The 26,507-nt window shown below is 37.4% G+C and overlaps 1 protein-coding gene across 1 annotated transcript in view; it reads right to left on the reverse strand.

The window, feature by feature from the left end:
* CLSTN2 (calsyntenin 2) overlaps positions 1-26,507 on the reverse strand; it is a 338,134-nt gene that overhangs the window by 193,916 nt on the left and 117,711 nt on the right. The window lies entirely within an intron of this gene.

Here is a 26,507-nt window from a genome sequence, read left to right on the forward strand (position 1 = left end):
AAATAAAAAGCCAATTCTCAAAGTATTTTTAATGTGTTCCCAACTGTCAGACATAATTAGAGTCAGACGCTTTTAAAGGAATTGCTTTCAGTTGCAAAACCCGGATGCAAGAGAAAGCATGTCCAGAGAACCACAACTCTCGTCAACACACAAAGGCAAGCAGAAGGGTAGGTAAGAACATTGGACTCTTGGTCAACTTCTCATTTTGTATTTTTCAAAAAGTAGCTAAAATGAATTGTGTTCAGTACATTGTAGACTAAAGATAAACATCAACATTGTAATCACTTTGATAAAAAGCCGCCACCTCTTCTCCATTTAAGCAGCTTTAGTTCTGCTTAAATGAGATCTGAAGTTTGCCTGAAAAATCTGTCCTTCAAATATAGCTGTTGAGTATTAGGATATCTGGTCTTGAAATACACAGGAAGATCACACAAAAAGATTATTTTAAAGTAGGGGATACACCACATATCATCAGATTGTCTTACTCCTGAACCCTATATGCATCCCTCTCACCAGCCATCTCCTATTTATTGGATAGTATGAAGATGCATTTTACTCCTCCTTTTTATTTTTTTAAGATGCTTAGCTTTGCTACGCTTATATACAGTGTGTTGTTCCTGCAGTCACAATGTGAATGTTACATTTTGGAACTCCTACATAGATAGTACAATGGTGCTAGTCTAAGCAAATTGCAATCTGAAGAATGTACTACCCCAGGCATGACAGAACTGCACCGAGGAGTATCACCGAGGAGTATCTACCATGTTTTCATCAAGTCCAGACGCAAGGTAATTTTTCTACATATTATTTAGTTGTGGGTACATCTAGTGAGGTAACAGAACTCACCTCAAAGGGGGACAGTTGACACAAAGCAAAAACAAATTGGACCAGATGGAATTATTTAAAATAATACCATTACAAAAACAAACAAACAAAATCCACATGCACACACACAACCCTAAACTCTTTCCTGCCTTGTCTTCTGTAAAACCGCCAGACAAGAATGAGTTTTAACTTGGTCCCATATAGTTTCTTCTGTGTAAAGAAAGTAGCAGGACAATAGAGGCAGCTCTGGCTCTATTTGGAAAAGATGGAAAATATTTAGCTATTTATGGCAAACTTTTTTCTATTTCCCTTCTTGTTTCTTTATTTAATCATTGGAAAATTGTGCACTCAGGAACTATGATCTGAGGCCCTTTTAAACCCGACGTATTTTACATTCTACCCGCTAAAACTTTGAGTTCATTTACATGTTGCAATGTATATTCTTTCAGAAGAAAGCATATTTATCTTCATAGTGGTTTTGCCTATTTTTGCAATAACTCAGCAATAGGAAGATTAAACTGGGGACGTGTCAGGAAAAGGTGAAATGGAAAACAGGGAACTCCAATCTCTTCATCTTGTAATGACTGTGCAGACAGATAAGAGATTGGTGAGTTTACGTAATAGGATGAAGGCCAAAAGTCCTGTCAATGTTGAAATATGAGAAGTGGCGGATGCAATTTTAGAGCTTTGTACAGCACTTGGGATTCCAGTTTGCAGGGCAGTTGACGTACTCTGTATCTGTTACTTGAATATGTGAATGGCCTCAGCATCCAGACACATAAATATGCTCCACTGGTAACCTGACAGGACTCAAAGGCTTTGATTGCCACATGCCGTACAGCACAAAACGCAATCTCTTGATTGAAGGCAGATACAATCTATCAATAATGAACTAGTAATTTGGAATTAAACAAAAAACACCTCAAAAAGAAAAAACCCACCAAAAATCCCTTTCCTCCTACTATAGATTCTATAGAATAGTTTTGATGACACTTCTGCTTAAGAATCAGTCTCAGTATTTAGTGACTGCAATTCCACAAGTCTTACCCTTTTTCCATTAGTGTCCCATAAGCAACAAGAGCAGTTAAATGAGCGACAGCAACATAATTCCTTAAATTATGTTGGAGCGGGAACAAAAGAAAGTACATTAGGAACAAGTTCTATAATTTAGCCCTAGAGACTGGTATTAGGAAGCAGAAAGGAACAATAAAACAAAAGCAAAACACAGTAAAAGGCCAAATTATTTGCAAGCTATTACAAGGCACATCTCCAAATCAAAATACATGACTATACAAGCTTTGTGTAACCTGTGGTGTAGAAATTTTAAAAATAATGGAAAACATCCACACTCTTTAGGAGTCCAAAATAATTCTTTTACATCAGGAGATCTATACATTTGAAATATTTTCACATAATTGAAATTATTTATTCATACACTGTTGTGGATACTTGTTTTAAAGTGAGAAATCTATAATACTGACATTAGTAGTTGATGTTCTCGTTGGGGGGAGTTGTTTATATTTTCGCTCCTAAAAGTTGCTAAAATTTCAACGTAGCAACTCTTACTAAATGCATACACCACTCTATAGGCTTTCATAAGATAGTACATTCTAAAAAAGGCACCTTCAAATATAACACGATTAATAAATACTTTACATTTCTTCCTCCAAGAAGAAAGTGCAGGTACAAAATATTAGACTCGTTCAAATCAGTATTTATCCACAGGTCAACACACCTCTCATAAATCTCTGATATTTTCCCATCTCTATGCAGCATCTAAACAGATCTTTAAAAAAAAAAAACAATTCAAAAGCATATTGTGTTATCTCATTCCAGCTACTAATTCAAATTTCAAGATATTTGAGAAGCACATCTTTTTAAATACAAATTACATATTATTCTAGTTACGCCCTCTTAAAGAGTATGATTTTTTCATCCCTTATCTACTCTCCCTACTTTTATAATAGCATTTACAACGCTTTCATGAATTCAAACACGCATTTAAGATGCAGAGCTGAAATATACCTATGCTGTGGAATGTTTTTTTTAAAAACATGCCTCCCTTCCTATTATTTATTAGCATCTAGGATAAAGCAATTAATCTTTCTCCTTTATTACACTCAAAGGTCGATTCATTAAAATTTGTATGCACCATTTACACTGCCTTTTCATAGTCTGTCCCACCAAAGCTTGTGATTACAAGCCTTTGGATGTAATTAAACCATCCTGCTAGAAAACTGCCACCCTGCGTTCCCTCTGCAAATGCACTTCACATGCAAAACAACAAAGCAGAAAAAGGCAAAAGAAGAACAAATTCATTCTGTAGAGTCTGCAGCAAACCTCATGCCCCCAGGAATGGTGTTGGTTCAAGGACAAGCCTCAAAACTTAACAAAATGAATACAAAGAAAGGCCACAAGATGCTTAGAACCCCAAAAGTATGTTGAATTCCTCCATTTTACATTGGTGCCTTTTCCCCATCCTCTGCATAGTGCCCTGGGTTTTACCCCTTCCAGATGGCATGCTCAAAACTCCACCCTGCTACTTGCCACCTGGCAGACAGTAAGAAAAGCAACCAGTCCCTCACGCCTAACTCCTCTACAAACTACCATTGCATCCCAGTACTCTACATGTGCACCGAATGGCCCATCAGAAGCTCTGCAGCAGAAACAGAACAAAAAAATCACAGAAAAGACACTGATACATCAGCAGCAGGAAAAGAAAACACCAACCGCCTCCCCTCCCAAGCTCTTTGGCAACCTACCAAAAAGCCCTTTACTATGAGTATGGCTACAGGTACACAAAACCCTGTGTCTAATGTCTACAACAGTAAAAGACGACTGTTGGCTCCACCGGACTGAAAGACATGCACAGGGCTTTTTGAAGGCAATCACACTCTCTGCAAATGAGATCTTCCAAGTCTCAGTGCCTGCAAACAGAGCTGCTATTTGTCACTGCAGAACTATTATTATAACTGGACCACAACATAGACAAAACGTACGAGGATATCATCTTATGAGGAAAGACAACATCTTTTCTATAACCCACACAAACACTTGTTTGGGGCAGGGGGAGTGGGTGGAAAGCAGCATGTGTACAAGGAATACAGTACAATGGAATTTTCAAAATTCAGATTCTCTCAGACTTAAAATAATTTGAAAATGTCACTGATCAAAAAATAACACACTGTAAAAGAACTATGAAAGAAAAGAAAGTGAGTATTAGAACCTTTAGTACTGACACTAGGGCAGAGTCAATATTGTCTAGTTGATTTAACTGCTGATTTCTAAACTTTAGGAAGTTAAAATAGAGGTAGCAAACCGTAAGGGTTAATTGTTTTATGAATGTTAATGTTTTACTACTTTTTTTCCAAAATAGTGTAATGGATCTATTTTCCTTTAAAATGTACTGATAATATGTTCACTCATTTCCATCTGTAGCTTAAAGAGGTTGTTGATTGGAGTAAACCCAGCAGAAAACGTAGGCTTTCTTACCACTTAGTTCAGCTCTAAGTCCTTTCATCTGCTAATGTCAATGGTTTTCAGCTCAGACTACTGGAATCCCATCTAAGTGTCAAAGGCCTTCCTCTTAAAAACAGCCAAACAGAGGGGGCTTAGGAAGCCTTTAAACATATGCATGAAATCCCATTAACTTTGCAGAATGTCTTATGCAGTCTACACTACAAGCAGCAAGTCCTTATTTTGTACAGCAAAGAAACAGAATGCTTCTAATGCTCTATTAGAAGGATACTGCATAACAAAAAAAAACATTGGTTTGGCAGTCCGCTCCTCCTTTGGGGTGATGCTTTGCTGGGTAAGTGCCACAGTAAGACTTGAGGGGTCAGCTGGTCAGAAAGCACCAGAGAGTTCTAGCTCATTGTTTCATGTATTTCACAGAAAAAGGCTACTGAAAAATAGAATTTGTCCATTGTTAAAATCCAGTGGCCCTTGCTCTGGATAGTTCCAACAGCTCTAGGCATTGGATCAAGAAAGAGAAACTTCAAAGAGGAACTTGCATCCTTAACAGAAATTTGCTAGACTCTCCAGTAACTCTAGTTCCTGATAACTGGAATATGTCAAAGATTGCGCTTTCAATAAGCAAGTCCTGTTCTCATAGTTCATATATGTGACTGTATTGTGCACATGTAACTTTATAACACAGCAGACCTTACTTCCTCCAAGGTATGACCAGAGATGCAAACCTGGATTTCCTGCATTGCCTGCTCCAGAATGAGCCGGGGCTAGAAACTACAGACAGTAACAAAATCTAAAATCTCAAAGTAGCAGCTAAGAACAAAGAGTTCAGAAGACAGGCAGATGTGGGAGCTTAGGTCACCGAAGAAATGAGGATTAGCAGTTTGGTAAAGAATTTAAGTCTTCTTCTAGAAGGCAGAGAAAACAAGACATGGATAAATGCATTTTGAGGGAAAATAAACTAAGCTGGAAGGACAAACTGAAAATGGCTGGGAAGTAGAAGTAGTAAACAAATGTTTGCGCTTCACAGGATTCAATCTTTCTCAGCATTACAAAAAACATTGAGCAGCTATAGAGTAAAAACCAGAATGCTATGTTTCCCTACATACAAAAGAAACTGAAAAACTTTCCTGAAACTTTCACATATAAAACACCTTATATGTTTTGTCAAAGACAAATTGTAAAGAAGGAATTTGTTCTTCTGTCTCACACACTTAGCTCTCCACATGATACCATTGCCTGAATTACTGAAACAGCAGTAGTATGTTCTGAGCTTACTTTTAGATAGGTAACTATAAATCATAATGCTTTATGTGCTTTTACATAAAATAACGTGACATTCCTGCCCCAATTAAGGCAATGTGAGTTTTGACAGTTCAGTTAAAGCAGAAATTATACAATTTATGATACGTGATTATGAGATACAAACTCTTTGGAGATCATTTTAACTAAAGAATACATTCTAAGTAGTGCATTTCATCAACATTAAATTATTCGTGGCGATCCTACAGATAAGTTGGCATTAGTTTGATCACACTGCACAACAAAAACATATTTTGCATTAAATAGACTGCACAAGAAAGGCTTCTGCCATAAGCATATTTTCTGGTCCCCAAGAGAAGGCTTTTCAGTAATGACAATTCCCATTAGCAAAGTTTGCTCTTACATCAAAAAAAAGGGGGGAAATCTGAGGTGGAGGACTCCTTTGTTAGTAGCTCATTCTTATTACAAGCTTACTTGACCAAAAGCACCAAGTACCCTGTCTAATGGATCTGATAATATTAGGCAGTGATCTCTTGGCTACTTCTAAAGTAAAATAACATACTCGGTACATATTCTGACATACTTAGAAGTTTATGTACCTATACACTTGATTCTCACGTAAAAATGTGGGGTTTTGGAGTGGACAAGATGTATTATTTTTAACATGCAACAAATCAATATTAAATGTTTAACAGGAACTTAATAAATGCTTGGGCCAACCCAAACTTGTACTGTTCAGGAAAAACAGTCTAGCTACACATTTCATAAAACTCTACTCACAATATTTATATGTAAAACTTTTAGCAACATTTTTACTTTTGACTCTTATTTTTGAAATGCACATTTCGAATTTACATATGCATATATGTATATGCATTTATATAGGCATATACATTGTCCCTCACTATCATCTTTTAGGTAACGGACCACACAGTGGTGCTCTCTGTGCCTTTAACAGTCTCTAAGCTTACAAGTTATTTTTAATAACACAAAAGAAATTTCATCTCCTTAAGGTGCCCAGTCCTTATAAATTTTTCTACTGATACTTCTCATATCAAATATGACAAATAGATCAGTAGATCAAATAGACTACAGAGAATGCAAAACCAAATTCTGAACTATCACCATCTATATGCCTTAATGTTCAGACCAGGAACTTGCCCATGGTACTATACAGAAAGGAACAAAATTGGAATTAGATGATGATTCTGTTTTACAGCTAGCCATGGCAACTTCCATAGCACCACCTGATTAAGTCCTCATACACAAAAGTCTATACAGTTAAAAGTCTTGGGGAAAGTATCTAATAGCATTAAAATATTTTCATTCATGTCACAAAGACAGAAAAATGTCATAAACAAATGAGGTTGTACTTTTCTTTGTAGTTAGTTGTACTAAAAAAATTACTTCATTTATCTCACATACCAATGCTGACCTTTAACTCAACACAAATATCTTATGAGGAGACTTATTCTCATTTAAAAACACCTAAAAGCTTGAGATTCACAATATTTAACCCCTCTATAATTTCACTTAACTTTCCTCAATATTTAATAACTCCATGTTTACTCTATGAAGTTGCTCCATTCTTATATGCTTTATTTATCTTTTTTTTTTTGCTTCAACAGAAAGCTGTTCAGAACACGGATTTATTTTTCCATTATGAGAGTTTACAGCATGCATTTTAAATAAACGTGACTTTAATCCTTACTCCTTAAATAAATAAAGGAGTGTCCTTTGAAGAGTTTTGTCCGATGATACTTTCCAAAGCAGGGGTTCCTGCACAATTGTTTCATGAACTGGATATCAGTATCTTGTAGATAATCCAGACATCTAAAGCAATGCTGAGGAACATACAGATCACTAGTAAACATTTTTATCATAAGTGTGTTGCCATAGGAAACAAACAAATTTCAATGATTATGCAGAAAAGCAAAAGTAATCCCCTAATAGCAACAAAGATAGACCTCATCGAGGAGTTACAGATCCACAGGGTGCCCTGCTGAACTACAGGACAAATCTGCACATGTAATGCCTCTCTGATTGCCCGAACTATCAAAACCAGTGAATTCCAATTGCTGGCATTTCTTCCTACGAATGGTCTCAATTATGACATCTCTGAAGTGAACACTGGAACTGTTACAGAACACCAGTCACATTAACATTTGCTGAGTAGATTTTTCAAAGGCATTAGTTTTTCAGCATCTTATTATTCAGGTTAGCTACAGCTTTTCTTTGTAAACAGTAACTTCATCTGAAGTTTTTAAAATGGAAATTAATGTCACTTAGGTTTTATGCAATTATGTCTCAAGAACTTCAACAATACTCTGAAGTTGAGAATGGTATCTTCAAAAATCCAAAGTTAAAACCATTATTAGATTATGAGGCTAAAATAAATGGGAAAAAAAAAAGAAATCATAGCCTTTATAAAATTTTGTTCCACGCTATTTGGATAGCGCAGCCCCTTGTGTGTTATCACAAATTTAATCTCACCAAAATCTCATGCTCCCACACCTCTACGCACTTGGAAATCTTGGAAATTGAGCTAAATCCTAATACCACAGACTTTAAAGGAATAAATAGTTTATTTTTTAAAAATCAAAGAAAGCATTGACGTTCATCTTTCCACTATTTGTTCAAAATTACAAACCTCCATATAGTAGGGGCTGAAGGATATTCCACCAGGAGAGTGAATTTGATTAGGTAAAGCACAAGTATTGCTTCAAATTACCTGTCTTTTACTTAATCTAGAGAGATGGGGCCCCAAGCGATCTTGAAAGAGGCTAGTGATCTTTTTCTTTATTACGGCCAGGACTCTTTCCAAAATAGCCATGTTGTTTTTGAAACAGTGATTGCATTATCAAAAAGAGATGCTTTATTCCCTGATGAAAATCAAGAAACTCAAAATACTTCAAGAGAATAAGGAAAAATAGGAAGAGTGCAAGAAACGAATGCTGACAAATTCTAGACACGTTTATGTGAACAAAGGCTTGTGAAGCCAAAAGGTTAAGGGAAAAACATGACCATGCACAGGTTGTAAGCGTAAGAAAACTTTACTGTGTGAATCCTTTGTATATCCTGTTCCATTTTAGGGTTATGGTTAAACCACAAATGGACTACACATGTCAGAATCACTGTTACAGTGCAAGATGTACACATGTAAGATTGCATATATCTGTTATACACAAATCACAGTTTCATATTAGGACATCTGTCTAATATTCATGTACCAAAATCCACGGATTAATCAACTCTAAAAACAACTATCCATAGTGTAGGCAGAAGTGCACTACAGAGAAACACAGAACAAAGTCCACTTGCGAGTATTTCCATATTTTGTGTTCAGATGTCTCTTAAATTGAACCATACCTCAAAATATATTGACTGTCCATCCTCATCCCAAACCTCTCCTCAGTGTATGCCTTAAAAAACTGGCATGTATTATGTGGTCCTATATATTAATAAAATAATGATCACGTAACTTTTACTTCCACAGACGCACAATGCAGATGGTAACTGATGGTGTTGTCTTGTCTCAGTCACAGGAGAGAGCAGGAATGTAGAAAATAACGCACAGGGAGGATAAAGATGACAAGGGAGTGTCTTCTGGTTTGATATCACTGCAGTGGGGTTGTATATCATCTGTTAGTGATGACCAGTGATGGTCATTTGTTATAGATTGTCTATTATCTCCTAAAGAACAATAGTTTTTTAGGACAAGGTCCAACTTCTTTTCACTTTCAGACAGTGGCTCTTATTAGTCTGTGGTCCTTGACTGAAGCTCCTACACTGTCTAAAACAAATAATAATCTATCTCCCCAGAAAAATCAATATGAATGTGGGTGTTCCAGAAATTCTAATAGTCAAGAGCTATGTGTTTCAGCTGTCCAAGACAGAAGAATGCACATAATTACATGGGCTACATAACCAGTATATCAAGCATAAAGACATCCTGCTTTTCATAACAAATACTGCATTTTTCAGTCATATTCTATCTACATTTAAATTTTTTCTAGATTGTTTATTTTCTTTTAACAGCTTCGTTTAGACCCAGGAACTGCCTGAAAAATATTTTTTTAAGCTTTGAGAATGTTTCTCGCTATAAGCAGCTCTGACTTCCTAACACAGTGCTGAATTTAATTGTCTTTTATGCTCCTCCTCATTATCAACGCAGCCTTTTTTTCTTTCCCCAAGGCAATCTTCTTTCTCTCAGTATGTTTTCTACAGATTTAAACCTGAAGTTAGCACTCATCCTATTTGAATGGTTTATTCTTTCCTCAAAATTCTTCTCACCTATCTCTTCCCCATTTTAACCTGAAAATGACCTCTTATTTTTCCTTCTCTTCTTTCCTGTCAACATCCTCAGAGTGTCTCCTAATTTCTAGCTGGTTTGAAACATATCAGTCTATTTACATAGAAATTAGGTTGCCAACAGCCTAGTTTTAAAATACAATGCGCACATTAACAAATACTCCCTCCTCATATCCACACTTATGTATTTCAATAATAAGTTTTGAGTACAGTTGGTGCTCAGAGTAAAAACGTGGCAAAATTTGCTTGTATTAGGAATCAGAATTACCAAGCACCAAGTCAGAGCTGGACCATTACATTGCACCAATAAATTACACATTCCTGTCCCCATATGGCTCCAAGACAGCACCATGAGCCCTGTTTAGATCTCAGCCTCTTTAGGAATGACAGTAATCTATCAACTTCCATAACGATTTAAGACAGCTCTCCAGCAGTACTCCAAGTAACCCCCCTGTACAATTGTCCCTTTTTTTTCAGCCTGATCATATAAACAAGTGAGGAAGGAGATATTCACATACAGGGAAGAAACCTAGAGGTCACCTGAATGTATGAGTTACCTTTATTTCCTCCCTCTGTTATTAAACATAACTGAAGTCAGCATTCTGGGCTTCACATAGCCTTTCAGATACAAAAATACATGTTACTCAAAGGTTTATTTGGGGGGTTTTCCTCCTTAAAAAAATGATTAGTTTCTGTTTGTGTATCTGCCAGACACTGCCAAAATGCTTTTAGACTTGTGGCACGCTGTACAAAGCGCCTCACAGTAAAGAAAAAAAAATGCTGGCTGACTGACCAATCTTCCTGACTGTATAAAACCACATGGTAAAACCTCCTCATCATTAAAAACCACAGAAGGTCTGCAACTGGGTCACAGATGGGAGACAAAAATACCAGCAGGTTCCTTTTCTCTACTGTGGGATGAAAAGTTCTGCTCACTTGCATGGCAACCAAGTGACATCTGCTGCAGCGGTTTCTACATCACACTTCTTCCCAAGAACAAGCATTAGGACCAGCCACCTCCTCCTTTTCTAGCACAGCTCTGCTGCCTCTCGGATGATACATGCACTCTAGGACAGGACTAAAGCAAATAAAGGAGAATAAAATTATGATGGAAAACTGCTGGTTTGAATCTTGACGTGAAACATCGTATTGTGTTCGGGGCTACACCAGAGGACTACTAAGCAGACAAACAAAAGTAAAGTTATCAATGCTTAGGACAGACAGGACATCCACCCCTCAGGCACCAAAATCCCCTTGTGTACACATTGTTTAGAAGCTGACAAATCAGCGATGTTTCTTCAGCAAAACCAAGATACATGTCTCAGAAAACATCTAATTTTAAGAAACTCTGACTGGATGTAAGCAATACTTTTCTCCTAAAAAAAAAAAAAAGGTATTATATAATACCAGAATAATGAATTGCTCAGAACAGCTTGATGTCAGTACTTGCATAAGATAGTCTCTTAATGTCTATAAATTCATTCAGCTCTCATTTCTGTCTGCCTAACCTTAAAAACAGGTACGTTTCCATTAATTACTTACTAGTAATTCCTTAATAATTAAACAGATAATTTCTTAATTACTGCTACCTGCTGTAAAGAGAGTTCCCAAGGCTTTGGCCAGTGTAGAAAACCTTGTTTGTCAAACAGAAGACAGAACGATGTATGAAAAAAGAAATTTCATCTTCTACACATTTTGGGTTTTGTTTTTTTTTTTTTACTTAACTGGTTAAGCCTCATATTTACGTACTAAATGCTACTTTTTCCAGCTTCATCACGTTATCCTTAATTATCAATTAGAATTACAGAATCATAGAATGGTTTGGGTTGGAAGGGACCTTTAAAGCCCACCCAGTCCAACCCCCCTGCAAGGAGCAGGGACATCTCCAACCAGATCAGGTTGCTCAGAGCCTCATCCAGCCTGGCCTTGAACGTTTCCAGGGATGGGGCATCCACCACCACTCTGGGCAACCTGGGCCAGTGTTCTACAACTCGCATTGTAAAAAAATTTTTTCCTAATATCTAATCTAAATCTACCGCCCTCTATTTTAAAACCATTACCCCTCAATGCTATCACAACAGGCCCTACTGAACAGCCTCTCCCCTTCTTTCTTGTAGGCCCCCTTGAGGTACTGGAAGACCACAGAATTACTTCTATGAATTGCTAATAAATAAGATTGATTTTGGCCCATGACATATCCTTTTTTGTCCTACAATGTTGCAGATGGGACACATTTTATTGCAAATTTCATTTCATGCTTTTTATTGCAAAAGGTATGGAACAATGAATGATAATTATAAATTTTACAGTTCATTCACTTCAAACTGATCATTGGATATTCATTACCCCAGTGACAGACACGTCCTGTCAGTTTTACCCCTCATTATGCACATAATATCTGCATTTGAGCAAGCAACAGAATTCTGAAAGGAGACTTCAGCCAAGTTTCCATTTGGGAAAAAAAAAAAAAAAACCACCACCTTATACCTTATCTTGTTTACACTAACTTTAGCAGCTGCTGTCAGAGGAACAGTTGACTAAAACCACATTTCTGATATTTCTATATAAATCATTCCTATAAAATCTGAAGAAAAGGTTAAAGCTCCTGAACGTAATTTCAAGAAATCAATTTTGTCTTCAATTTTCCACAATATTTCAGATCTTACAGATTTCACAACAGAAATAATTATTTTTTGGATTTCAAAAGGTCGCCCAGGTGATAGCCAATGATTATCTGAAAACTCAGGTAACATAAAACAGGATTTTTTTTTTTTCCTTCTTTTTTTTTCCTGGGTATCCTAAAGCAACAACTCCAGACAGTTTCTATATATCAATTTCAAGTAAGAGCTCTCTGGATACTCTTCTTCCCAAGCTCCCTTCCTCAGAAATAATTGCTGATAATCAGAATCTTCCATCCATTGATTGCATGTTCAGTGATACATTCAAAGGACACTCTGCCCTGACAAAACTTGAGTTGGTAATAAAAAAAGTGGTCTGATATTCTTAATTTTAACACTCTCAAGTTTTGGTTCTGGCTCCAAAAGATGAGATTATAACATAAGAAATCAGACAGGTTAAACATAAAAATACATGGAACAAGCGAGTACAGTTCAAAGCCAAGCACACATAAAAAAGCCATACCAGAAAATATACCTCAGTACAAACCAACAGAGGATAAAATTAAGCTTTGTGATAACCACAGCTGAACCATATCAATGCATGAGCACTATGCTGGGTAACAAGAAAAGGGAAACGATTAAGACAATCTGTTAACTCACCAGCCTTGTCAGAACCTTCTCTATTAGTTTATGCAGAACAGGCAGGCTACAGCAAAACTAAACTGGTCGGCACCCATCAGATCACACTGACTTCCCTGACAGGAGTCAAGACCTCTACAGAACAAAAGCCGGAATGCAAAATAAACTGCCTGCAATTACACTAATGCAGAAACACCAAGATATAATAAATTGTAAGGCTTCAAATACATATTTTTTCAGGAGTCAATGCTGATGGTTGTTTATGGTCCGATTCGAAGAGGCCATTGCTTGAAAGGACAAAAGAAGGAATGACGGAAATCACAGTTATAAATTTTTCTTGCAAAATGCAAATAAATAAACAGAAGTCCTAAAGGCCTCGCCCTACACATACTACCTCTGTGCAGAGGCAGAAAGCTCTGAATACATCATGTTCTCAGCTGAAGTGTACAGTATTTACAAGTTTTATCTGAACTAGAAACACACTTGTAACCGTCCAGACATTTGTCTGGATAAAATGAAACCAAATTTAACTCTAGGTTTTTCAGTCACTTCACAGTGACACTTAAAAACATCAAAATTGTTATAGATAAAAGCATAACACAAAACAGCAGAGTTAACTAAATGTTTGTATCAAGCTTGGGAACTCCGGAAAGTGCCTTCAGCTACAGAAACGCGGAAATGATACATCATCATGTAAACATGCATTTAACAAGGCTGATGCAGGAATCTGGCAATTGGCTGCATTTACATCAGCACTTCTTCAACACTGTTCATCAACCTTTACTGTTACAGCACAAACATAAATAAATTAAAAAAAAAAAAAACAGAAAAGCAAGAAAAAGTAACACAATTTAAGGTAGTTCATATTTCCCAAAATAGGAAATTAAGCTAAATGAGAAAAAAAAAAAGAATAACTTGGCTTTAAGGGGAAAATCAAAGGATATTTTACAGAATTTGTATTGGTAATAGAATCTACAAGCTCAATCCACTTCATGTTTAAAGCACTGAAAACACCTGCCTCGCAAAGGTCAAAGGACTGCTATGGTTCAGCAAGAAGGGGCAAAGGGAGACCACTTCTATTTGACTGGTCTCATATAGAAGTATTCCCCAAACGGGGCGGGGGGGGAGAAGTGCTGTCAAAAGAGACATGTAATCTAGAGCAGAGTTTGGCAACCTTTTGAAAGTGTCTTTTTAAAAAGCAAAACTTTGAGTTACATCAAGGATGCTAACTTGAATGCATCAACAGCAGCAGTTCCTTCCGGGTTTGATTCGAGCATGGAAAACAGCGTGCTCAGATCGCGGAGGGCAAACAGCAGGGCTCACACATGTGAGATCTTGAAGGAGCTCTGCAGGAGCAGGGCTTTGGGAGCTGCTGCCTCTCACAGACACATCAGCCAAGATTATTCAAATGTATCAAATGTGTTCATACATTTTAACGAGATGCAGATGACAGAGGGAAATTACAACAAGCAAGCTGCCCTAACAAATGCTGCACATATTTTCATCAATATTACCACTGATACTACACAGCACATTTGCATAACGAAGTGATAAAAACACACGGGCCTTGTGCTTACATCATCGTGAGGAGGAATGCAGAAAAGAAGTCACTGAATGTGCTAGGTATGGCCCTTGATAGTTAAACAGTACCATAAATAAGAGTCATGTTAACAAAATAACTCACACCAGCAATGATCCTTCTTCCTTTCACTGCTCTTTGCTAAAATTAAAACTGAACAAAAAAAGAAAACGCTACGATGATTCTGCAGATCACATTCTCACTAGAGTAAGAATAAGTAAAACCCCAAGAGTTTAAGCAACTGATTTTAAAGGCAAGGAAAGAAAAAAAAAAAAAAAACAAATCTATAGATAGTATAAGCTCAAATGTTTACCATACTTGCAGTGCTAGATTTCCACTGACTATCTGAAAATTCCTGCCTGCCTTGTGCTCTATGTTTTTGACAGGTAACTCTGCTCCCCCAGGCAGGGACTTTGTGTCCAGTTGTGAATCAGTTGAAGTACTTCAAACGTTCAGCTTGGTACATTAAATGAAATAATATCTCCCTATAAAGTGGCATCTCAGCTGCTTTCCACATTCCTCCTCTTGATCACAACCTCTTACTGCTATTTAGAGTCTATCAATATTTTGCAATCTAAGATTAGGGGAAGAGGAGTGTTTTGTTTTGTTTTTGTTTTTTTCTTTTTCTCCATGAAACAAAGTTGGTTTGGTTGGTTTTGTTTGTTTGTTAAGTAGTGATCACAAGAATAGAGCATGTTCAGATATCTTAATGGAGTCGTTGACAAGTGGAAGCACTTTCAGCAGCTTCTACTCTTTCAGTCATCACCATCCTCAATCCTTCAGCAGTAGGCTGAGCAGGTATAAAGTGCAGGTGCTAAGGTCATGCAGGGAAGGCACTGCAAGAGGAAAGTTCTTCTCTTTCATAACACGATGAGGTGATGCTGGTACATAATCATGCAGACAGCACAGTGCAAGAGTAGCACCTTTTCAGTGGAGATACACACCAGTCACCTGCAAAATCGAAGAACTAACAGAGGACTGAGGGAAAAGTCACATCATTTTTTCTGCACTAGCAGCTTTTAGTCTTTGCTGCTACTAACTGAAGGTCATTGTCAAAAAAAAATTGATTTAAAGGAAGAAAATGAATGTCACATCAAATCAATTATAACAACTGGATTTAACAATGGAAAAAAACCCAAGTATTTGTAAAAATTACTCATGCCATTGTTTTATGGGGGGAGGGTTGGGGCTTTTTGTTGTTTGGGGGTTTTTTTGTTTGTTTGGGTTTTTTTTAAATTAGTTATATTCTACAGAGAAATGTTTTGTCCAGGTTCATTACTAAAGCTTTTTTACCAGAAGCAGGAGTAACCCTGTGCAAGTCATAATTTCATGGACACTTGAAACCAATGTAAGTCAGCACTACTGCCAAAAGTTTCACTGCCTACAGCATTTCTGTAAGTAAGATCTTATACCAGAGTCACCAGTAAGAGCTAAATAGTATCACAGACTTCAATGAGATTACTCTAGTTTTAGGTCATGTTTTCACACAGCTAGGAGATACGACTGAAAAGTCTTTGCTGAATTAATCCCATTAAGACCCCAAGATTATCTGTAAATTAAATTGAAAATTCAATTTATGTTCTTCCAGCCTCTGATAGTACTTCTGGTTTTATCCTATGGTCAGCTTGCACTATTTGCAACAGAAACATTAACAAGAAGCAATCTACATGAACCTTCACCCCAAGTACCCAGTTTCTGCTGTATGCCTTCAAAAGACTATCATCTTGTTCTGCATACATACTGTAGATTGGACAGGAACATTAGTTCAGCTGCTTCCCCTTCAAAAGAGAGTAAAATCAGATATCCTCCTTTTAAATTTTTCTTTTCTTTTGGAAGCTAGACAAAAAAACCGTACGCATGCCTAGTAAGAATGCACAACGAAATGGATTTACAACTCTTTCTCAGAACTTGACACTAAATATATGATGGTAATTCTTTTAGTCCTTGGACACGGAATCATCAGGTATGGGCTATTACTTACATTATCACTACCTTACCAGATCATTATGAAAAAATTGTAATCAGCATGCACATTTACTAAGTGCAGCAGTTTGAAACTACGCCCTGTAACAGCCTACGCACCAGCACTAACCAAACATGACGAACTGGGTTACTTTCTGAACCCAACGAGGTTAAAATAAAAACCCTTTTTACAGAAGAGCCTGAACGATGATTGCACATGGCTGAGACAGTGTTCAGATTCAAAGAACGTCAAAAGGATTCATCATGTCAATCATAGCAGAACATTTTGCTAGCACAGAGACTGCTACACAGAAAAACATCATTATTATTACCACAATGAGTCTTGCAGGAAATCATATGGTACATTGAAACAATGAGCTTTGCTATTCATCAGCGTTTATACAAAGCAATTGCACAGCTAGTTAAAAATCTAGTAAGACACAGGGGTTGCGGTCTGTTTCTTAATTTTTTTTTCTGTTGCCTGTGTAACTTTCTAATGATAAAGAGAACTTTTTTCCTGTATATGTCAGTGTTTGTATTCATTTATCCTTGTCTGTTTCTGCTATTGATCGCCGTATACTTACCTTTTTCTCTTTCTCACTTTTTAGATCAATACTTTCATTTATTTATTATTATATCATTTTTGGCATAATTTTATTTAATGGCAACAGTATATCAACACAAATTTATCCTCCACAAGGAATGGTGCACATTCAGATGCAACATGCTGAAGCGTATTCAGGGCTACACTGAAAAAAGAAAATGGACAGGCAATAGTACATTTTTAAGCTTTTAACATCTCTTATCAATCTTCATCTGGAACAGCAGTTACTACAAGGGGCCATATGCAGATAGAATAGACCTTTTTTAAAGTCTTTCCCTCATAATTTCCTTCTAGACATTTATCAGAGCACAGGTATATAAGCATAGTTGCATTGTATCAAACTTGTGCTGAAGATCTAACGCACTAAGCAGTCTCACAGCAAATGCTTAAGTGAACAATACAATCCCTATTTTATGAATAAATGTGCTTCTCTGTGATTATAATTAAGAGTATATTGTAACTTTCAGACTACATTACACAATTCAAAACATTCAAAAGAAATCACTTGAGCTTTAATTGGATTTATGAAAGCTCCCAATTCATTCCAGTGCAAAGTCAAAGCTTTACCATCAGTTTGGGTTTGCAATGAAATCACAAGTACTCAGGGAGTCACTTATGCCTCAGCAAGGAAGAAACAACAGCAAGTGAAAGGCAAAGTCTCTAAACTACTTCCCGGCTTTCACAGTCCCAGTTCAGGCAGGTGACAGTGCCAGCACAGACTCAAAACCTGCAGCACAAGGAGATACACACTAAGCTCTGCAGAAACAAGCATACAGCTGACCAGACTAAATGCTCTACCTAATGTGGATTTGACAACAGAATAAACTTTGGCAGCCCAATCCTAGCCCTGAAACAGGAGTATAATTCTTAATGTGGCCTCAGACTCCGACTACTTCTGTGTTTTCAAACGTGCAAAATCTGGACAAGGGAGAAAACCGACACAAGAAAAGCAAAGCTCAGACACCTCACAGCCCTCAGCTGACGGCAACACAAAATGGCAGTCACAACTCACAGAGGTGACCAACTGCCCAGGTTCCTTTTTGGTTTTCAAGAGCTTTAATCACTTACAAAGCTCTTAACTACATCTCCCCAGATTCCAAAGCAATTAGAAAAACTGATGGTTTAGATTTAAGTGGTATGATACAAATATTTTGTATTCTAAGTGATTGGAGCTTAAACTTTGGAAATTCCACTTACAAAGCAGACTTCAAAGAACCAGCACTGCTCCTCCCAGCCTCTGTGCTTGCCTCATGTGCCCCACTTTCAAGTCTCAAGCTGACGTTTAATCTCTAAAGAAATACATCCCAAAGCAGCACTTTATTGCATAATAAGAAAAAAAAAAAAGTTAAAATGAATCCATCATAAATCATTACTACATTGTTTCCTTCATAAACTAAATTGTGGCAAAAGCTTTCCTAGGAAGACACAGCAGGCATGCTGCTAGGAATTGTGGAGCCACAAAACCTCACCTTAACAAAACAGTTACTTACTGGTAAATAACACTCCATCTCTTTCAACAAAATATTGAACAGTCCCCAGAGGAAAATCTTTCTCCTTTTCTCTCTCCCTCAATTTCGACTTCTGTTTTTCCAGACACAATTTGCAGGTGCATCCATTCTAATCCCTGAAGAAGCTACATATTGCTTTTTTATTAACAATAAATGAACAAATAATAGGTAATCGTATTGGGTGTAGGTGCCAAGGTGCTGGTGCGGCAGGAAAGCTGCAGGGGCTGCCTCTGCAAGGAGAGGCCGGGGCTGCCCCAAGCACAACACAGCCGGTTCCAGCCGGCTCTCAGCAGCCCCAGGCAGGGCACAGCCCAGCCAACCGGAGGAGCCGTGCCCTATGAAAGCCGGTTTAAGAAGGAGCCAAGCAGGCCTGGCAGGGAGGGATAGCGTGACAACCAGCGTGGGAGCAGGTGGAGACCATGTGAGAGCTGGTATTTCCCTTCAGCCAGTGAAGAGAAGCCCACCAGAGCAGATATCCGCACCGCAACCCATGGAGGACCCCACAGAACCGAGCAGGTGAGACTCCCTGAAGGAACTGCAGCCTGCGGAGAGGAGCCCGCACTGGCACAGGGGAGAAGTGTGACGAGGAAGGAGCAAAACAGAGGAATTGTCAGGGCCTGACCACAGGTTCCCATTTTCCCCCAGCCCCAGCACCACTTCTGGGGCCGGGGGTATCGGACAAGGTAGAGGACTCAGGAATGGTGGAGTGAAGTTCAGCCTGGGGAAAAAAAAAGAGCGGGAGATAAGCAAAATCTGCAAATTTTTATGCCTGACATTCCAGCTTCACAACGGACTGGCTTCAGAGAGGCTTCTTGCTTATAAGAGTTTAAGTACTTCCACAACTTTTGGTAAGATGAGGACCATGAAAAGTCTGTATTTAGAAGTGGTAATAATTTTATCTCCATGTAGGTGTTCCTCTTATATTCAAGAGAAATACATGAGAAAACATCCAAATAAGTGTGAAATGTGATAGTGCTTTTCAGATTTTACTGGAAGGGCCCAACCTGTGTCTATCCCAGCTAAGTCCTAGTAGCAGTCATACCACGTTTGTTTACATCAAGAACAAGAGGAGAAAATAAAGTACATAGTAACCTTTTCTTAAAAAAAAATATTTGCTATTCTGACAGTTTAAAATGAGCAAATTGTAGATACAAAACCATTTTTAAAAAATATCCTTTCTCTGTATAGCCACCCTACTTGAATACAACCATACTCTCCTCCTCTCGTTTGAAGACAGTACAAAATAGCTTTGTGGCTCTTTCTAGTTTTGGCTGTTCTCCTCAGTACTTTGCAGATCTCTTCACATCCCCAGAACTTAAACGTTGTGCTTTGCACCTTTTGTAATAACAAAGCCAGAATTCTGAGCAACATTTCTAGGAGTGCACTGAGTAGCTCTCAAATACTCCTTCAAAATTATTTTATTCAGATGGTATATTTTTTACAGCTTCTATTTGTAATCATAATTCTGTTCCTTTAACTTTTAAGTAGTATAATTGCCTTCATTTCCATGCAGGTGCTAACAAATCAGGTTTTTAATAATTAGGAGTACAATGCCAGTCAGGTTCATAATTGTAAGCCCTAAGTCTATTTGTATGAAAATTTGTGTTTATAAGTATATTTTTAATAACTGATTTTATATGTTAAACAGTAAGAAAAACTAATTCTATTACTATTTGCACTAACAGTGGCAAAGATTTTCTTTTTTTCAAGAAGTGTAAGATTATAAAGTATAGAGAATAACTTGTCCACCTGTATTCTTTACCAACGTGAAAAGAAGTAGAGCTGTGTCACTAGTGAGGAAAATATCTATTAAGTTGTCAGTTATGATGTCATTTACTTTAATAATGTGTAGCAACTGCAAGCTCAAAAAGTGACAGATAACGCAAAGACATGTCACAGAAGTGAAAGACAGAATAGTAATTAGAATGGTATAAAAGAACTTGGAGATGAAAATGAAGAGAGGGATAAAATCCCTTTTTTTTAATATATATATACACACACACAGTATAGATACGATATAGGCGTAACAGATAAAAGTAGAAAGGATCATGGATGATCTTGTAATCATAGCTTTGCCACTAGATAAAGAACCTGCCCACTTATTTTTTTTACCATGGACAAAAACTTGCCTTTGGGTTTCTCAGACCACTTACTACTGAAAATGGTGTTATTTTCACGCCCTCTGCAGCAAAGGAATGTATATTAAAATTTTCCTCCAGACACTCCAGGTCCTCCATTTGCTTCTGGAGAAGTCCAGCCACATTCCTCCATGGAAGAAGAAAATGTTTCTAGATAGCACGATGTATTGAAAACATGTATAATCATTTCTGTCTGGGAGTACAAGTCCATCCTTTCCCTAGATCTGGCTTTGAGGTTGAGGAATTAAACTGCTTTTCATAGGCAAGGTGACAGTCATATGAATGTACTCACAGCAAGAGTCTCTGCTTTCAAAACTAACTTGAAGATTATGCAACACACAAGTATATAATTATGTCTATTAACATTATTATAAACTTTTTTTTTTAATGTATGAATGACAAATAAAAGCAGTAACTTGTCTTGGCAGAAACTTTTTAACCAGACTTAAGAGGGAAGAACAATGGTCTGTCAGTGTTAGGTTTCATCAGCCTCTAAGCTAGATCTTTCTTTAGAAAATGTAATTGAAGTAGAATTAAATGTTGAACTGACAAAAAGATCTGACATCCCTTTTTTAAGCGAGGAAACAATTCAGCTGAAGGAAAAGATGACCACAGCATTTACTTTGTACTGAAATTAATGTAACAGTCCCACTCAATTTTAAATTATTAACAACAATGACATTTCAACTTTTTTTTTTTTTAGCTTTAAAGTAAAACTTTGAAAATTAGCTCCATGCCAAGTTGAATAAAAGTGATACAACAGAACAATTCCCACTTCTGCTACACATTCCTAACTGAACAGACAATGCTGTAATATTTAGGGGCAATAAGGAGAATATAAAATCTTATCTAGGTTTTATACAATGTGCATTAGTTACAGTTAATAAAATGGATGCATGCTTAAATAGTGTTGGCCAAGGAGTATAGAACACACTCAGCACTGAATGTTCTAGTCTTAAATCTTTTATATGAGTTAATTGACTTATGGGCATACATCTGTAGATTTTCAACATATTAAGACAGATGAATTTGCTGGATCAGTACCTGCATAGATTATCTGCCATGTAAAGTGCCAAACTGCCAACTGCAGAAGATAAGCCTGTCAAAAGCAGCTCTCCTTGCGTCAAGAGCAGATACAGAAGTGTCATTTGTAATCCTTCATACTGCTGACCCTTTTTGCTAGATTGGCTTTTGTTTTGTTTTTATCCAAAAGGCTGCGTGGAGTACACTGGGATAACTTTTCAAATGGAGAAGAGACAGGCATACAAAAACAGAAGCAGTGAGTATGTATTTCAGGTTGCAGGCAATATCCCGTAAAAATCCAAATAATGTTCCCACGACAGGAACTTTTGTAAGCTTTACTAGTGATTAAAACATATTACAGAATTATTTCTTGGGTCTATGTGTGCCCTTTCCCCCCATCCTGAAGACTCATTTATATTCAGTCTGAGAATAATAGATTGTTACAGCCTGCATATACAAGCTTTTTAAACTCCCACTGCAGAGACTTTATGCCACAGAGTCTTTAGTACCCAGCTAACCCACTCGCACACCAGCCTGGACTGTGGCTACCACACAAACACAAGCAGAGAAATCCATCAGCATGACTCTGTTCTTTCTTCAAAAAGAAATAAGGTAAATATTTACTTCATATCTATAAAGCAAATCTATAAGCTCCAGGACAGAGAATGAAAAGAGATTATAGTAAATAAGTAACTTTAACATACACCCCATGCATTAGTTTGAGGTAATACTAAACATGATCGGTTACAGTTTCATAACCAGCTTAATGCCAGCAGTGGTTTTACTCAAGGAAGCCACAGGTAGAGATACAACTAGACACTTAACAGCAGACTCTCACAACCATCTTAGCTCCTCAAAGAAATATTCCTTGTACGTGCACCTATCTACAAGAACTACCTTTAATGAAAACGATGATCAGTCTTGAGGGAAAGACCTCCCTCTGAAATCTCCATTCCTTTATTCTAGCAAATAGCCTTCCCTAAAATATAACCTATGATGCTTTCCCTTGCTGAGACTGGTTGAAACCTAATTTGCCATCTCAGGCACCTCTACAGTTCACATAATAATGTTCTTGTGTTCATATTACTATGACTTAATGCCTGCATACCAAAGCCGCAAACACTCAGTGCTCTGGGATAACCTGTATCTAAGAGCAGTCCTTCAAAATAACAGATACTGTACATCATCCCAATGAAAGATCCATAAGGATCTGTCATTCAGAAAAGCACTTAATCTGAGGGGATAGAGATTTACTCTCCTCATGTTTGAGGCACTGCTTACCATGTTTACCATGAAGAATAGTTTGCCTCCTTGTTTTATGCTTCTTGCGTAGGGATGGTAGTGTCAGACAAATCCCTTCCCTTTTGCGGTACAGTGACAATCCAAGCAGCCCTGAGCACGCTGACCAGGACAAGAGAAGCCCTTGTTCTCCTTCACAGCAATAGGGGGATAAAGGAAACCAGACATTGCAGGAACAGCATATGAAAAAAGAGCCATATAAAGATGGTAAATAAATAGTTTCCTGGCTTTGACATTTAAAAATATTTTCTATTTTGCGTCACAGCAAAAGCAAAACATTAAGTTTTACTTATTTAAAAAAAATAAACAGAGAGCAAGACAACAGAGCAGATGACATCAGGAAGACTGTTTTACCATTAAGTCAGCTCCAAAATAATCGGTTGGGATACTAACAATTCAGATGAGAATGTGAATCCCACATATAAGGCTAATATATTAATCTCTAGGCCATGGGTTTGATGAGGATCTCTCTTTCAAATTATAACTTTCATCAGAGACCTGAGGAAATGCTCTTGACAAAAGGCTCATCAAGGCTGGCGTACCTCCCTGTAAATTTTCAGGGTTAATAAATCTGTGTTTCTGATAAAGCACACTATGCTAAAAAATTATAGCCTGCTCTTATGCAATAATTTTTGTGCTTCCTTCTAAGAAAATGACAATTTGTTTCTACAGAAATGGGCCTTCTCTGTAAGGGTGCCTAATTTTAATAGAACTTAGTTTCCATAGATGCTGGAAAGTGTTAAAAAGCTATAGGGTGTTATGTCTAGCACTAGCATAACACAAAAGCAGCCGAGTACTGGTTTTGTGAACCACTAACCAAAGCATTTAAAATATTGAATATTCAAATTCAGAATATTTAGTGAATGATTCAGGCCTGTGACAGACAGAGATAACATGGTTTTGCAGGCCCACAAAGTATAAATAAACTTGATAGCTCCCCCACTGTAACCACTGCACCCTAGCAGATATATCTTATGGATGAGTGAGCTCCCATTTCACACCATCCCCACCTTTTCTTGAGCCCACAGTCTGGAACAGCCACCACAAATGTACTATTGGCTAAAAATCCCAAAGCAGTAAAACCTACCGGAGACAAAGCCCAAATTATTGCCCACCTGCCTGCACTCTTGGTTAATGGCTTAACTACAATAGTTAAAAACTGACAATGGAAAAACTTACATGAAAACTGCAAGTGATATTAAAAATGTTTCTTGAGAAAGGAGGCTGTGTTTGCAAACAGGTAATTTAATTTCCTTGCACTGCCTTGTAAACCTAAGTTTGTTAAATTAAAGTGAGATTTGTTTTCATGCTAGAATCCACTGGGAGGCTGATTATGCTGAGGCACACTTCACTAAGTGTTGGAGGAACAAAGACGAATGCAAAGAATGTTTCAATATATGGAAACTGCATATTAAGTAACTCCTTGATTTTCCTAAACGAATACACTAAAATGAAGACTATTTCTTATAGAGCGAAATGAAGATTTGCCACAGAGTTATGAGAACTGCAAGCAAAATTATAGCTTTTTAGCCAGCTCACTTTATGTTTATTTCATTGTTAAATACTTTGAGGAGGATTTCTCATGCAAGAATTGTGTTGTTCTCCTTCAATAAGGCAGGTGCAGGTGAACTCATGCTGTGGACCATGCACCAATGCCAAATAAATTCTTATCTTCACTCCCATGATGATTTGCTATTACCTTCTGCCAATTCACAGCCCAGTGACCCCTTTTCTGATAGTTTCATCCATACATATAAACTATCAAACATTAGAAGAACAAGAAAGTTAATTTGACTCAAAGACTGTGTTCATCATCACATTAATAAATGAGTTGTTCTACTGGTAGGTATCAATTATCTGGGATCAAAATGATGACAGAAACTCTTGAACCTAAATAATGACAAATCAATACTCCAATGACTAAGTTTTGGAGATTTCTTACCATTTGAACTTCAAGCAAAGCCAAGAAAGGGATACAGAAGAAGCAGCAGCATGTACATGATTCCCTTGAAGTAAGGTCTTCTCCAGTATAAAGGTACTTGAGGTTCTGCCATTAAACTATCAGGGAACAGCAGTACTACCTTAGCATCCGTCCTCAAAAAATTTCACGTGGAAATCTGTTCTGAATCAAATGGCCTGAAATATCTAAACGAAGACACAAGCCAAGAGCAATACAGTTCCTAAAAGTGAGAAGATGCCTAACTTCAATGCACAGAAAGGTTCTCTGCACTTTTGATCTGTATGACTGCAATGTTTTTCCTTCAGAGAACCAGAGTTGATTCCGCCCCAAGCCAGTTCACTACACTCAAGGCTATCACAAGACACTGTCTCTTCATGAGCTGGCAATCCAGTTGATGGCAAGTTTTAGGATACTTTTGATGAACAGGACATAGCATGAGACTGAAATGAGCCATCTGAGTCATCAAGTCTAGACCCTCACTGCCAGAGGTCAGCTTATGTCACAACAGTGCATTTAACAGAAAGCTCCACAAAGTTTCTTCTTACTCCACATACCCATACTTAGCTCAAGATAAACAATATTGCCCAGCAGCCTCTAGCAGCTGCTAGACCTGACAGTAGAAGACCCCTAATGACAGCTACATCACAGCACATGAAAACAGACCAGCTCTGAAATCACCATCATGCTACACAGCTGTGTGCTGGGGACTTTGTTAGGAAATACCAAAGGATCCCAGACCCTAAGTGCTACAGGAATAAATCCCCATGAAAGTCTCTGCTAGTCAGACTAAGGGGAAAATTTCCTTGCTGACCCCAAAATATTAATATTATACTTTAAATATGAGTGAAAAAAATATACTACATAAGACAGAGGTCAGGACACACTACTGCAGTGTTATTAGAGTTCTAGGTGCTTATGTGGCACCATAGTCAATTAATCAAACCCATCCTGAGGAGAGTCCTTTTCTCTCCCTCCCTCTCTGTTGTAGACAGAGCAGGAGAAATAACATCTTCCCTGATCTCTTAAGCATATATAAAAATCACATCTAATCAAGGTGCACGCATAATCATTCCACATGATAAAGTTGCTCATGAATGAATATCTCAACAAGTATTTCTGGCTAATTTCTACAAATGTGAAGCTTTCGTTTGTTTTAATATACTACATTTTGAAATACTTTTCTTAGAAAATTGGAAAGAAGTAATCTCAATAAATGTTTCTGAGTGGTTCAGTTAACAACATGGCAGGGATGTCTCATCCTCACAGAGTTGCAAGAGTTTCAGCTGAGGGTTTTTACTTTCAGAAGT

The sequence above is a fragment of the Chlamydotis macqueenii genome, chromosome 9, assembly GCF_036417535.1.
Source record: "Chlamydotis macqueenii isolate bChlMac1 chromosome 9, bChlMac1.mat, whole genome shotgun sequence".
NCBI classification, from domain to species: Eukaryota; Metazoa; Chordata; class Aves; order Otidiformes; family Otididae; genus Chlamydotis; species Chlamydotis macqueenii.